The 16,920-nt window shown below is 41.2% G+C and overlaps 1 protein-coding gene across 1 annotated transcript in view; it reads right to left on the reverse strand.

Moving 5' to 3' along the window:
- Positions 1 to 16,643, reverse strand: part of LOC126474654 (fatty acid synthase-like) — a 169,516-nt gene extending 152,873 nt beyond the window's left edge. The window contains exon 1 of the mRNA XM_050102132.1: positions 16,586 to 16,643. The gene's annotated coding sequence lies outside the window, so the exon portion shown is untranslated. The remainder of the gene's footprint in view (positions 1 to 16,585) is intronic.
- Between the last annotated feature and the right edge of the window lie 277 nt (positions 16,644 to 16,920).

A 16,920-nucleotide genomic window follows, 5' to 3' on the forward strand; every position in this document is an offset into this window, starting at 1 on the left:
ATTTTCGGCACAGGGAGTTTGAATATGGCGCCATCTATCTGCAAATCATGCGCATGCGCATGCGTAATTTCCACGCCTTCGCATTCTTTTCGAGCGTGTTCTAGAAATGGAGCGTCGACGTGCGGATACTGTCAGTCGTACCTAGCCACCAGCCAAGTTGAACCACTTGAAGATTTCGGACAGTTGCTTCGAGGAAATATTGTGGAATTTGCACAACGTGATCCGGTGGCAAACCCGTGAAGACTATTTACAACACATCCGCCGGGAAAGCTTGAAGAGTCACAATACCGATGTAGACTGGGACATTGATGAGTACGAAATAATTGCCGCATCAGTCACAAATTAGGATTCTGTCGTAATAGAAGAATAGATGCCGGTAGAGTCTCAGCAAACCGCCGAGACGGTACGCTGTTCGGCTTACTAATTTTCGTAATTTTTTGAAGAGGTCACTCTAAACCAAACGAAGCAACTTAACGCAAACGTTGAACTTAAGGCATCTGAATTACATGCTAAAGTAACTGCACAGTTAAGTTTAGTTAAGTTTATTTAAGCCGGCCGGAGTGGTCGAGCGGTTCTAGGCGCTACAGTCTGGAACCGCGCGACCGCTACGCTCGCAGGTTCGAATCCTGCCTCGGGCATGGATGTGTGTGATGTCCTTAGGTTAGTTAGGCTTAAGTAGTTCTAAGTTCTAGGGGACTGATGACCTCAGTAGTTAAGTCCCATAGTGCTGAGAGCCATTTGAACCATTTATGTCGACCACGCGACTCTGGTAGCGTGAATTATGGGGAATGTTTAGTGCGTTGCTAGGGAAACATAGTTTTTTTCGATAGTGAATAGCAAAGAGTGAAACCGTTGTAGTTCCGAGTGCATGGTGAAATCTAATTACTCGATTATGTAGTGTGGAAAGTTGTTTCAAATATTGTTGAGGCTTCGGATTGCTTCCAAATGAGGACAGCAGGAATTATGTAGGATGTCATAAACACAACTCCATGAAACTTCGCAAGAACGGTGCCGATGGTGATTTTCCTTTCCAATTGTAGCAGTGCAAGAGAACATCTACAGAAAGAACAAATTGTTTGATAATTCCAAGTTATCCATCGAGAAGAGCACTATATTGGTTTCTTGTTGGATAAAGGACTAAACGCTACAACCGACTGCTTCTGGGTTGTCCATGAACACTGTGTGTGTTTACTAAGATTTCTACCGAGAAGTCTTATTACGTTATAGTCACGAAGGAAAGTGTCCCAATCGGTGGACAAAATAAGGTTGTCGAAATCGAGGGATCACATACAGCTACTAGGAAATACCAAACGGGACGGTCGTTGAAAATTAAGTTGAAAATACGCGTGTTTTGGTGTTTGGCAGCACTGAATGAGAATGTCGTAACTGCTTTATAGTTTAAGTTCATTCAGGGAAAGGAAACTTTGTCGCTCTGAAGCACTTTATATTGCCAGGCATGAAACCGATAGCAGACGGCTTTAAGTCACACAACACCTCAAAGAAAGAAGGATTTCAGCATGAATTTGTGAATCATTCTGTTGGATTTGTGTTATCGGTCGGTCCATCTGTCCACATACAGAACATCAACAGCTTGTGGAAATCTGTCAAATCGTCGATAAAAAGAGTGTGTGTGTGTTTGAGGTTTACGGGCGCTAAACAGCGTGGTCATCAGCGCCCATCGATAAAAAGAGAGGGACATCCAGAAGACAGGGACGAACTCTACCTCTTCAAATATCTATATGCCCAAAACTTGTGGTTGCGTGGAAAAATTGACCCTCCTGATACTCTCCCGGTTATTTCTGACTGATATACCAGTACCTCACCAGATTATAGGAATCGCTTTTGAATTTAGTTATCCACTTGAGTCTAACCACATTAAAGGTATATTCTCATCAGGATGTAAAGAAATATGTATACACTGACAAATATGGCTGTTATTCTCAAAAACAATTTTATTTGTTTGTTTAGTATATGTGCATCTTTATGTTTACATGTGTCCTATTACTAAGATGAAACAGAGACTGATGTTGAAAGAAAGTAATTTCCATTAGTACGTAGTAAAACGTAAGTGGTTTACCAAGTCAGAACTTGAAAGAATTTTTTCTGTGTACAGCACTTCCTTAGTGTAATTTAAAGCTATTCGACAAATTCATGTAAAGGAATACTTTACTAAGAATAAATACTAACGTCATGATATTCGTTTAGAGCAACATACAGATGACTGATGTCATGAACTACGCTCTTTTGTAAATTTGTGTAAATAGTAGCAATAAGTCAGTTTTCATATTGGTAAATTTATAAGACCTTATTAGATTAAGAAGTATTAAAGTGGGTCATGATACAAAGAATTAGTTCGGTTTTAAACAAGGCAGGTTTGTGCCTCGTGCTGTTTTCACTTTCTGCGTAATGTTTCCTCTTCCGTGATTAGTCTGAATACACCTGACGATTTTCACTAGTCACGAAGAAAGCAGTGATTTCCTTAGATTTCGTATGGATTACGAAACATTATATAGACACTCACGTACATGCATGCAAAGCGAGACCTCATGATCATACGACACGGTCACAGGGGAGGCTAGCATCGCGAAAGGAAGAAACCATGTAAATCGAGAAAGGAAGAAACCTCATAAATAAAAGAACTGAGCAACTATTACGCAAAATACATCACTTTAAACAATATAAAATACAAGCTGTGGTATAAGGTAAAATGTTGTCTACGGAAGACACCCACAATAATAAAAAACAGTGACTCTACAGAACAGAGCGAAGCGAATGTGTGTTATCTATAACAATTGGCGAGTGATAATGCGAAATCTCGCGATGTGAAGTGTCAAAAAAACATGAAGCCGGAGCACTGAAATGGGTGGCAAATCTAGTGTGAAACGTGGAAATCACAGTTCAGTTCACTTACGTATCTGCATTGATGGTACGACTGCGAAGGTGCAAGACGGACATAAAGCGCAGACGAACTGTCTCTCCTACATATAACTGTATTGCCTGCCGCGTGCAGTTACTTTTGAATCAGACTGTGCCAGCGGTATGTGGCAATACTCAACTCTCACTCGTGATTGTCGCCGCGCTATGCCCAAAGCGCGGCGATTTATAAATTCAGAGCCTCATGAAAATCTATATCATTTAGGCTCAAGAATGACAATTCCTTATTGCGCAAATAGGCAGTAATCGATACCGAGGAAACACATTATGTGAGCAACAACGACAAATTAAGAGGCAGTGCCAATAAACAGTTGTGATGTATAATATTATATATCTGTGTATGTATTGTGAATGAACTAATGAAATTTCCTCTACGTCCAACATGACAAAAAACCGAATATTCTGTAGTAATGACATAAATGTTTCGTGTCAGTCCGTGTTTTGTGAGCTGCTTGGCCTGCTGTAGGAGAACATAATGTATCCTGAGACCTGATGTCACCTGACAACACCCCGACCTGCACACAACGATACTGGTCCACAACCCACACTACCTTTGACCGGGAGCCTGCTCGTCTCACCAACATCAATTACCAGAACGCCAACACTCAACCAGCAACAACACAAACCATTATATCAATGTCATTGTGTATGCACTCACTGAATTGAATGCAAAAAAACGGAAAGCAATATTAAAGTAACGTATGTGATGTTTTCTTAAACTGGACTCTAATTGCAGCCTATAACTAAGTAAAAAAGGACTCTCGTGTATCATAACATAAGGAAATCCAAAAACTTTTCAAAATATTTGTAGAAATATAAAGAAAATCATCAATACTGTTGGAAATACCTGTGTTTGTATATACTAGCGAATAACTGACCAGCAAAAGAGCTGATATTTTTGTTGAAACTTAAATATTTCCATGTATTAAAAAGTTGTATTGCAAATAGCATTCATATAGAATAAAGCTAAAGATCTGAAGCTTTTCCTGCAATTTTTGTTCAGTTTCCTGTGGGACCGCTCTCGGATGCGAAGGTAACGAAACGATCTGAGCACAAGTTAAGTTTCAGACTTCAGCCAAAAAAACGACAATCCCGTAATTATTACATATAAATTTATAATGAAATATTAAAGTAACTGTAATACCGAGATAACTAAAAGCGTCGAACATTTCGGAGTTAACAATGGTGAAATAACCTTTGAGAATCTGAAGAACAAATTAGTTTTACCCATGTAAAGGAGCTGTAGAGAAATGTCGCTATGGTTGAATTTTGTGAATGAGACAAGTAAGCACGTCTATTCACAAAATTCAAGCAGGCAATCTAGTATCGTCTTTTCTTTATTATGTGCGTATGGACCCTGTCGGAACACGCATTACATTTTTGATTCGCCTTTCTAATAGCCCATATAGCTTTCATTCTTTCGCTATGTGCTTTCTTCTTTTCTTCTGACCACTTGGTCCCTGATATTTTGGGACTTTATTCTCTGGCTTTACTACCCATCTATTTAACTTGTGGCGGTAAAGTTTCCTGTCTAGTATGTCCGATGTTCCTATCTGTGGCTTTTCCATGTCATATTTGACTTCTTCTATCCATGGAATGTTCGTCAGTTTTGCAGTGTATGTCAAAATCTTGCGAGTTAGCCTTCAACATCTTGCCAGTTAGCCTTGAAGATGGGAGTCTATGAATGTGTCCATAGAATTTCGACCTTCGTTTCCTGATATCTGCGGCAAGGTTGGACAGTATTCTGTTGCTTTGCGCGATTTGATTCTGTACCCCTCTTCTGTTTTATCTGGTCCCAGCATTTTCCTCATGATCTTTCTTTCCTTCTTCAAGATGTTCTCCAGATCGCCTTTTCTATTAAGTACCAATGTTTCACTCGCATACAACACTTCAGGTTTAATCACTGTATTATAATGTTTGATCTTTGTATGAATGGACTTGTATTTCTTGTTGTAGATTTCACGCGTTCTCCCTTATACTCGTTTGAGCTTTTGTAACCGAACTTTCTGTGGTTCCTTTTCCAACCCTGTTGGTTCTAAGATCTCTCCGAGATATTTGTGGAACTCGTTTGATCTGCCCGTATTTTGTGTTCAGTTACTGAATGTCGGATTTAGTGCAAATGAACTTGGTCTTCTCTTTTTTCATACACAACATATATGTTTTGTAATTAAATATCATACGATAATAGTCAACGTTATACTGATCGACTTTAGTGTTGTTACCAGTGCTGTTTTTCTGGGGGAATGCTGGGGGATGCGTACCCCTAAACTTTTTCGTCGACAAAGTAATTTTTTTAAGATGTTCAGAACTTGGAAGAGTGCCAAAGATTTATTTCACGGACGTAAATTTTTTATTTCACTTTTTCGTGTTGGTAATTGCAATACGAACGATACCACGCAGTTTTTGGTGGTAAAACCGTCATTGACTGTTCCAAGCATTTCTAAGCTGCGGCAACCGTTTTCGACGACTGTATCGCTGGCAGCCAGTTTGACAAGCATGTAGTGCCTTCGCCCGCTAAAAGTGGGCGAAAGTAGTACTAAACGGGTATGCGTACGCTCAAATCGCATGTTTCATTTGAGGTGATGTAAAGTGAAGTGTTGGATACCACTTTCTCTTGTATGTTTCTCGGTATCGCCTGCTTCATATGAGCTGTATAGTCAACTGAAGAGTCCGATACCATTTTATTTATTTATTTATTTATTTATTTATTCTTGTAATTCGACATGTTGATGACGTCATGGCTAAAAGCAGACGGGTTGTATCCCATGCTTCTGTTATAACTAATTTTCGCTGCATTATATACCATGTCGGAGTACCCTCAAACTTTTTTTTAGAAAAAAAGCGCTGGTTGTTACTATCTTTAAATTTTTTTAGTATGATGTCTTAGTCGACACTGGAACAAAGCTACCTGCGTACGTTTCTTTTCCGTTTCGCATTAACACGGAATTCACAAAATCAGAGCGGGAGAGATCGTGTATGAATGAGGCTACCTATACAGCATGTTAAAAAAAAGAAAAAAAAAGTCGAATACTTTGAGAGGTGGCAGTACTCACCGAAACAAGAAAAATAAGTCCAATAAACATGGGTCCGAATATGCATACTTTCCGAGATAAACACATGTTTATACAAGCGGCTGCGCGACACTTGGTTGCGGATATTAGCATAGTCGTTGCACTAGATCACCGTCGTATGTGTCGCCACGGTATTATGATTTCTTACTCACTCTATCTACGAAATGGTTCAAATGGCTCTGAGCACTATGGGACTTAACATCTGAGGTCATCAGTCTCCTGGAACTTAAGAGCTACTTAAACCTAACTAACCTAAGGACATCATACACATCCATGTCCGAGGCAGGATTCGAACCTGCGACCGTAGCAGTCGTGCGGTTCCGGACTGAAGCGCCTAGAACCGCTCGGTCACAACGGCCCGCCTCTATCTACGATTAGGATTCTGTAATCAGTTGTGTGGTTCGAGTCGTGTTGTAGGCTACGTTAGTTTTCGTTGTGTTTGTGTGCCTTATTGTACATTACTGTCAACCCTCATTATGTATCATGGTGTTTCACCTTCTTATAAACGCGGGTTCACTTATGTGTTTACTGTTATTGCGCTGTTTATATGTACAAATGGTGTAGTACATTTATATTTTCTCTCTCCACCACTTGTTAGCAATCGAAGTCTACTTATCGACAAGTGAAAAGGTGGATATGATACTTGGCTATGGTATAGCAGATGGACGTAGCCTGAGAGTGCGCGCCCTCTACACTGAAAAATATCCATAGTGTAGAGTGTTCCGATAAGCTGTTTGGCAGACTTTTACGGCGTCTGAGGGACGCAGGTAGCCTTGCTCCTCGGAAGACGCATTGGACGACCCCCACAGTCCACACGCCTGACATGGAGGAGCGTGTACTACGTTTGGAGGAAGAAACTGCTGGGAACAGAGTGCGACGATTAACAGCAGCAGAAGGCGTGTCTCACTATCGGCGGTTCTCTCAATGAGTGTTGCAAATCCACTGCTCACATCGAAAATTTTACTTGTTGACGAGGCAGGATTCACAAGAGATGGTGTCGTGAATTTCCATAACCATCACGCATGGGCAGATGTGAATCCCCAAGTAATTCAGGAAATAGGATATCAACACCGATTCTCAATCAACGTATAGGCAGTCATTCTTGGTGAAAGATTAATAGGGCCATACTTGCTACCGCAAAGGCTAACTGGGGCGCATTACCTGGACTTTCTCAATAATGTATTGCCTACCTTGCTGGGAGCTGTGCCATTTCTGCAACGAATACAAATGTGGTCCATGCATGATGGCGCACCAGCACACTTTCGTCACAATGCGAGCGAACATTTCACGCAGACATTTCAGGACCGCTGGGTTAGTTGGGGAACGGGGAAGGGGGTGAGGTGGGGGGCACACTTTGACCTGCTCGTTCCCCAGACCTCAATCCCATAGACTTTTGATTATGGTGAAACTTGAAGGAATTGGTCTACGCCACGCCAATCAACGATGTGGGAACACTACAGGGTCACGTCTTCAATGTCTTTTCTGGACCCATGTTTATTGGACTTATTTTTCTTGTTTCGGTGATTACTACCACCTCTCAAAGTATTCGACACATTTTTTAAACTCTCTGTATATGCATGCAGTATGGAACGGAACAGAGTGAAACCTCATATCACATCCCTAGGACCAAACGCTGAAGAAGCGTAACGAGTATTTGACGGCTTTATTTATAGATTTTTCGAGAGCGTATGATAATGTCATGATACAAGAGCTAATGAAAAAACAGGAATTCTCCATGTTCCGGATGAAATTTTACGGAATACGTATGGTTTCCTTAGCTGTTGTAGAGTATACTACAATGACACACAGCTTTCCACAGGGTACAGCCATCATTGTACGCCCTGTACGTCGCCAATCTAGAGACTGTATTTAGTCCCAGCACCAAAGCTCTTCAGCACGTGGACGACGTTTGTAGATACACCCACCCATTCACAATGTTTTTGAGTGACAAAGTTCATGGCTAAACGATGCACATGAGATGCCTGCCAAATGGGAGTGGGCAGTGGACTTACTCTATCGCCAGCAATGTCCATATGGTGAAAAATGCGTAATCACTTATCAACATAAATACATCATGATCGATACAAATTTCTCATACAGTTGCATGCTATGCTACTTGGAGTCTACTTTGGCTGAGAACTAACGTGAAATTATTGTACTGAGTACCTAACAAACAATGTTAAAATAGTATGAATATATTAATAACAACTGCTTAGGTCTGGTGGGGAGCGGAGCCGACTATACTTTTGATTCTATATAAGATCTTGACCCGCTTTGTCTTCGACTAAGGAAGCATCGTATTCGGCAGCGCTCCAAAATCTACTTCACAGAAATTAGATGTTCTCCATTATAGGCTTAATCCTTGGAAGCAAGAAATCAACTCCCATCGACGGACTGTTTGTGGATACTTCCGAAATACCACTAAAAATAGAAAGACAGATGTTGTTAGCTACATTTCTTTTGAGTCGATCGATATCCGACCATAACTCGATAAAGGCAATGACTAAATACTGGAGACTAACACAACCGTCTCACAAGAAAAGCACAAACCGTACTCCTTTGCTACTAAGAAGCTACGAAAAATGGCGAAATCGCTGACCAGTATTTCTGTAGGCCACGAAGTACCTTGCTTTCAGTATCAGGTTGACATCTTTATTACAGCTTCAGTATCATACTTGTCGCACGACACAAGAAACGGGAAGAATATCGGTTCCCAACTAGAGCAGGTTATTGAACTATACTGTCCACAGTACCCTTGTACATACACAAATAGCTTTAAAACAGAAGACAGAATATGACACGCCTTCTTCTGCCGCTCTAATGGCATCTATCATATTATCGCATTTTCGCCTGAATCTTCCATCTACACACCAGAACTACTGGCCATATGGGAGATCATCTATTATGGAATACAGATACAGATACACATCGGCTCCCAAAGACTTCTGTAGAAATTGTAAAATCCAAAATTCGATAAGCAGATTGAAGGACAGGGTATTTCGGATGTATTGGAGACTTTCATGTAAGTAAGGAAAAATGACGTAGACATCTATTTTATGTGAATAAAGGGACCTTCTGGAATTTTACATTACGCAATAGTCAACCTCCTAACAAAACGGACAGTTCGGACTAGCAACAACCCCTCTACACATACGATCAGAAAGCTTCTTACCATGACTAGAATGATGAATGGTGTGTATCTCATCGACACATGGGTAGAAACCAAGCGACCATACAAATGGACATCTCGACCGTGATGCGACTACGCGAAGGTAAGTAAACGTCATGTGATGTCCGTCCCTCGTATGAGACTGGTTCATGGATGTTACACTGTACATTAACAGCGAATAATAATTCCAATTTTTGGAATTCGTGATCAGGGTCAAACTGACATAGACGATATGAATCATATAATAGTGGTACGCGGACAGGAAACTAGTTGCTAAGGGTTTCCCACTAGCTACAAGTATTACCTCCTTACTCTACAGATTCAATGTAAATAGGTGCAATCTGATAGCGAAATACTTGAAAGTACCTGATTACATAGATTTAAGCTTTGTAGTGAAACCATTGTAACTTTGCATACTTTTTTTTTTTTTAACTGGAAACTTGTATATGCAGACTCGAACTAAGTTGATTAAGGTACTACACATCAAACTTTTGTATCAATGGAATCGTGTGTAATATAATATCCTCAGTATATTGTCGTTTCCATAACGCAACACTTATTCTGTGGTTAACTTAATTCCCCGTCTGTGCTTGGCAGAAGATGATAGTAAAATTAAATAGAAACACTTCCTAATATTGTGCAAAGTTATTTGGTCACGAACTGGATTGCGGCTTCTTAGGCCATCTCCAGGAGGCAACTGGATGTCGCTAACACAAGCACAATGAAGTGCGACTTACACGAATATTACTTACACAGAAGATACAAAAATGATGACATGTAGTGTTTGCATAGGAAAGAATTACAGTTCTTCGTAACACAGAAACAGATATATTACCAAACATGAAACATAAAGAATTTTATGTGGAGATACGTTTAACAATGATGAAAAATAAAGTTGAATTTGCCATTTCAATCTGTTATTGGGAACTAAAACTTAATTCTGCAGCGGGGAAAAAGAAACTGAATTTGGACATTTAATACATTCTGTGTCATGTTTGTTGATTTCCAGCAGGGTCATCTTCATGCGTAGTTTTACGTTCTGTTAAGAAAAGAGGATGTCTTACACTCTGCTAAAAAAGCCGAAAGTTAATCCTACTAGAAATCGGCAAGAGTATGACACAGAATGCGAGCTTAGTAATAAATGACCGAACTAGATTTATTTTTTTTTCGCTTTGTTAAATTAAGCTTTAGGGGCAAATAATAGATTAAAACCGTAAATTCAACTTTATTTTTCATAAGTTACTAAATGTCTCTCCACATCAAAAACTTTCATTTCCTTTTTTAGTTAATGTATATTTCTCTGCGACAAAAATGTAATGCTTACATATTAAACACTATACGCAACTTCATTTTTGTGCTATTTGTATCTTCTGTTTAAATAATATCTGTGTAAGCAGCACGTCATTTTATCTTTGTCTGAGGATGGCCTAAGAAACCGAAAGCCTGTTCGTGATCGTAAGAAGTTTTCCCTGTTTATTAATATTATTCAGTCAGTTTACCCTAACCGTAGTTGGAAAAGACATTTTTTTCACATTTCTGGATTTTTATCTCATTATAAAATTTGCAGTTTTCCGAATAAAATGATGTATATATCACTTAAAAACTCACGTGGGAAGTATTTTATTTTATTTTTTTAAATATAATCTACACCGGTTGAAAAGTTAAAATTTTTACATGCATCTAATAAAATCGTTAATTTTTTATGTAGAAGACTGTGGATGAAGACTAGTGATGGGCTAAACTGCGATTTTCCGATATCAGTGATTTCTGTGAATGCTACTTTTCAGTATCTGTTATTCTTAACTGTGATTTGTCGCAGTTAAGAGTCGCAGTTAATGAACCTAGGTCGTGTATCCCTCCGCCACTGCTATTTCTGCGATTTCTGCTACTTCCGCGATTTCTGCGACTTCTGCGACTTCTGCGACTTCTGCGACTTCTGCGACTTCTGCGACTTCTGCGACTTCTGCGATTACTGCTACTTCTGCGGTTACTGCTACTTCTGCGGTTACTGCTACTTCTGCGGTTACTGCTACTTCTGCGATTACTGCTACTTCTGCGATTACTGTGACTCCTGCGATTTCTGCGACTTACCACCGTATGAAAAAGTTACATCTGTCCACACAGAAAATTGCATCCCAACAAACCTATCTTTGGTAAGTATGTTTTACGTTTGTTCTTCCGTTGGCTTTAATTTTGTATTGAAGAAACAACTGTGAAAATATTAATAGTGTAATTAATATGTAAGTAGCCATACAGTAGCGTAATAGTTCGTGTTTATAAAATGAATTCTACCATATTTTTATGTTCACAGGTATGCGAACTACATTTTAGTCACTCAGTAAAGTGATAACTCAAAATATCATTGTCAACAGATCTGGAGAAATTGCCACTGCGTCTTTAGACCGTTTTCGTCAGACGAGAGGTTAGTTTCTAAGTGTTTCGATGGACTTAATTATTTCAGTGAGATCGTTCTTGCAAATGTGAAATATACCCCATTGAGTGGCTTTCATTAGAGCAAATTTTAGCAATCTACTCTGTCAATTATATTACTTGTAATTAGTGACAGCAAAAATTGTTTAATAATCCTTGTGATTTTGCAGACACAGTTCTGACTCTGATTACTGGTTGTTGTACGTATCTATCCACATCAAGGCTGTTGAGAGAGACTCGTGAAGATTCAAGACAGCTCTTAGAAGATTTTACAGTTTAAAAGTGACATAATTGTGAAATAAGTGTGCAGATGAGTGATTAAACTGTGTTTTATTGAAGTTGTTGTGCGATTTTAAGGAATAATAAATGTTAAATACAGTGAGTGAATAATGAAAATCTCATTTTCCACATGTTTAAGCCGTCCTATACCCGTAATTTTTCGCCACTTATTTACTGGTAAACACTAGTTGGAGAGTGACATGCCGCCCCCCCCCCCCTCCCCGTCTCCACAATCATGGTGTGACACTGACCTGTAACATATCCCAAAGTCTACAATATGCATTTTGAGGCTGTTGATATGAAAGTGGGAAGTACAGATTTTCCATTTAAATTAGGAATAGGTTAAATGCATTACTTGAAAGTAACACAGGAAAAGCTTACTTATGTAGGTGGTAGTAGTGTCGGCAAAAAGTTCTTGTGTGTGAAGTTGCCATGTAGAACACCAGGTGTAAAACTTTTACCCCGAGTCTTGAACTGTGTCGGAACAAAAGTGAGGCATTCATATGACCCAATAATACTGTTTTCATTTCACTACACTTATACAGATGTCTGAGTTCCTATGAGTTAACATTGCAAAGTCCTGTAGGCATGTGGAGTATTAAGCAAAACTGTCATATTGGAAGCAGAATCAAACACATTTGTTACGTTACTTCATATTTTCGGGAGAAACAGGCAATGTTGCTTCTTATTAATATAATAATTTCAGAGTCACAGCTGTGTTTGGCCAACCATAACTGATGCTGAATGTGCATGTCGTCATATAATGTGAAGGGCTTATTTCAATAGTGGTACAAGTCCATTACCTCCACTTTTCTGTCTATAATGATTCTGAAATTAATGATCCAAACAAACATAAATAAAGGTTCATCTCTAGCAAGAAGCCATATGCTTGAATATTTCTGGTATCTCAACTGCAGATTTTTCAGCGCTCATTTAACTTTACGACTCTGTATCTCAAAATGAACAAAAATGGACTTGTACCACTAATGAAATAAGTCCTTCACATGCACACACAGCACACCGATCTCGTGAGGCACAAGGCTCTCATAACGAAGTACGTACGTCGGTCAACAGATGGCACTAGGAAAAGAATGTTAACTGCGCTTTTTAGTTGCTACTTGCGACTCTTACAAGGGAACCTCCCCATCGCACCCCCCTCAGATATACACTCCTGGAAATTGAAATAAGAACACCGTGAATCCATTGTCCCAGGAAGGGGAAACTTTATTGACACATTCCTGGGGTCAGATACATCACATGATCACACTGACAGAACCACAGGCACATAGACACAGGCAACAGAGCATGCACAATGTCGGCACTAGTACAGTGTATATCCACCTTTCGCAGCAATGCAGGCTGCTATTCTCCCATGGAGACGATCGTAGAGATGCTGGATGTAGTCCTGTGGAACGGCTTGCCATGCCATTTCCACCTGGCGCCTCAGTTGGACCAGCGTTCGTGCTGGACGTGCAGACCGCGTGAGACAACGCTTCATCCAGTCCCAAACATGCTCAATGGGGGACAGATCCGGAGATCTTGCTGGCCAGGGTAGTTGACTTACACCTTCTAGAGCACGTTGGGTAGCACGGGATACATGCGGACGTGCATTGTCCTGTTGGAACAGCAAGTTCCCTTGCCGGTCTAGGAATGGTAGAACGATGGGTTCGATGACAGTTTGGATGTACCGTGCACTATTCAGTGTCCCCTCGACGATCACCAGTGGTGTACGGCCAGTGTAGGAATCGCTCCCCACACCATGATGCCGGGTGTTGGCCCTGTGTGCCTCGGTCGTATGCAGTCCTGATTGTGGCGCTCACCTGCACGGCGCCAAACACGCATACGACCATCATTGGTACCAAGGCAGAAGCGACTCTCATCGCTGAAGATGACACGTCTCCATTCGTCCCTTCATTCACGCCTGTCGCGACACCACTGGAGGCGGGCTGCATGACGTTGGGGCGTGAGCGGAAGACGGCCTAACGGTGTGCGAGACCGTAGCCCAGCTTCATGGAGACGGTTGCGAATGGTCCTCGCCGATACCCCAGGAGCAACAGTGTCCCTAATTTGCTGGGAAGTGGCGGTGCGGTCCCCTACGGCACTGCGTAGGATCCTACGGTCTTGGCGTGCATCCGTGCGTCGCTGCGGTCCGATCCCAGGTCGACGGGCACGTGCACCTTCCGCCGACCACTGGCGACAACATCGATGTACTGTGGAGACCTCACGCCCCACGTGTTGAGCAATTCGGCGGTACGTCCACCCGGCCTCCCGCATGCCCACTATACGCCCTCGCTCAAAGTCCGTCAACTGCACATACGGTTCACGTCCACGCTGTCGCGGCATGCTACCAGTGTTAAAGACTGCGATGGAGCTCCGTATGACACGGCAAACTGGCTGACACTGACGGCGGCGGTGCACAAATGCTGCGCAGCTAGCGCCATTCGACGGCCAACACCGCGGTTCCTGGTGTGTCCGCTGTGCCGTGCGTGTGATCATTGCTTGTACAGCCGTCTCGCAGTGTCCGGAGCAAGTATGGTGGGTCTGACACACCGGTGTCAATGTGTTCTTTTTTCCATTTCCAGGAGTGTAGTTGTAAGTTGGCACAGTGGATAGGCCTTGAAAAACTGTAAACAGATCAATTGAGAAAACAGGAAGAAGTTGTGTGGAACTGTGAAAAAATAAACAAAATATACAAACTGAGTAGTTCAACGGAACATAAGTATCATCAAGGACACTGGGAACGCAGAAGCGCCGTGGGCTCGTGGTAACGTGAGCAACTGCGGAACGAAAGGTCCTTGGTTCAAATCTTCCATCGAGTGAAAAGTTTAATTTTTTATGTTCAGTTTATGTGACAAACTCTTACGTTTTCATCACTTTTTTGGGAGTGATTATCACATCCACAAGAAAACCTAAATCGGACAAGGTAGATGAATCTTTTTACCCCTTCGCCAAGTGTACAACTTAGGTGGGTCGACAACATATTCCTGTCATGTGACGCACATGCCGTCACCAGTGTCGTATAGAATATATCAGATGTGTTTTCCTGTGGAGGAATCGGTTGACCTATGACCTTGCGATCAAATGTTTTCGGTTCCCATTGGAGAGGCACGTCCTTTCGTCTACTAATCGCACGGTTTTGCGATGCGGTCGCAAAACACAGACACTAAACTTATTACAGTGAACAAAGACGTCAATGAACGAACGGACAGATAATAATTATACAAAAATAAAATTTGCACTCGAGGGGAGACTTGAACCAAGGACTTCTCGTGCAGCAGCTGCTCACGCTACCACGGGACCAGTACGCTTCTGAGCTTACTTTGTCCATGATGTTGCCTATGCGCCCCGTGAACTACTCAGTTTGTATATTTTGCTTATTTTTTCACAGTTCCACATAACTTCTTCCTGTTTTCTCAATTGATCTGTGTTCAGTTTATCAAGGCCTATCCACTGTGCCAACTTATAACTAAATCTGAGGGGGATGCGATGGGGAGGTTCCCTGTTAGTTGCGACTTGTCACTGAAATCGCAGAAAGCAGTGCTAAATTCGACCAATAGATGGCTCACGTTTTTGAATGTGAAATACTACTTGCGACTGCTAACTGTGACTGAAATCGCAGTTAGATTCTGTAAAGTTGTTATTGTGATATCTGCGACTTCTCAGTCACTGTGATTTCTAACAGATACGCGATTTCCTGCCCACCACTAGTATAAACACGCGTTGTATGTCGAATTGCTAACGTTTTTCCGAGAAAAAGTGACGAATAGGTTGGTAAATCTCTCAAAAAGTAAAGTATTACGCCAAAACGGAGTGTTTTTAAGAAACGTGGGTTTAATGATAGTAGATTTTCGAATAGAGAGAAACATTGCGACTGTAAACTGATGAAAAACTAGTACACACCTTTGCCCTCGTGGACCTGATTCGTGGTGCAATTACTGCAATGCCCAGTACTCAAACTGTTCATACAGCCATAAACATTACATCCCAGCAGCAGTCATGAATATCATAAAACCTATTTACAGAGACCTGGCAAATTCTGAATTACTGAAGAAGTGTCTGAAAAGACAGACTCAAAATCCCAGTGAGTCGTTCAATAATCTTATATGGACTCGCTTAAAAAAATTTGTTTTTGTTGGAATGAAGACATTAAAGTGGGGGGTCGGTGATGCTGTTATTGCTGTTAATGATGGCAACATTGGTAGGGTGATAGTGCTACAGCATATGGGAATTAATCCTGGAGCAAACTGCATCAGAGAACTTGAGAGTATTCAAATTTTCAGGGAGTAATAACATACATATCCTGAGTCTACTGAGCTAAAAGAAGAACATAATATTATCTACAGTCAAAATTATTTAGGATAACGTACAAAAACGTACACAAAATTTTAACCATGCAATTAAAAAAATTGTGTTTGCGAAAGCAGTAGCTGAAATGCAATTATTGTAGTTCAGTAGACTCAGAACATACAGTTTAACACCCGGTAAAAGTTTCTTGTCAATGGCTACAGTGGTTCCTGAAATACAGGGAAGCCAGGCCACTAAATTTAACATTGTCGGGATAGGGTGTTCAAACTCCCTTTAAGTCAAACATTTACATTGGCTCTGCACAGTTATAATTATTGCTGGCCTTAAGGTCGGTGTTGAAAAGACAAAGTAAAGAAATAAACAAATAAAAACAAGAGTAGCGTAGTCGCTGACTTACCTCTGCGGCAAAACTGAGTCTCTTCTCGCAGTGTACCCAGCTGCTCTCATAGAGCGCTCTTCCGCCTCTGGGTGGAGCGCCCGGCCGCTGCCGCTGACTTTATAACCTGTCGAAAATTACCCACGCTGTCGTTAACGGGAACTGCGCCGTCGTCGGCGTGGTTCCCACAATCAGCTGTCGTCCACCCGAAACATCCCAAACTAAGACGCGTTTTCGTAAATACACATATTGTTTACCTTCAGGATCGAAGGCTTATAAAAGTAAAATAAAAGTAATGGCCAGTTCTCAAGTATTTTTTGCGATCAGTCGATCCTGCGAGCTTGACCTAGTACTCG

The sequence above is a fragment of the Schistocerca serialis genome, chromosome 4, assembly GCF_023864345.2.
Source record: "Schistocerca serialis cubense isolate TAMUIC-IGC-003099 chromosome 4, iqSchSeri2.2, whole genome shotgun sequence".
NCBI classification, from domain to species: Eukaryota; Metazoa; Arthropoda; class Insecta; order Orthoptera; family Acrididae; genus Schistocerca; species Schistocerca serialis.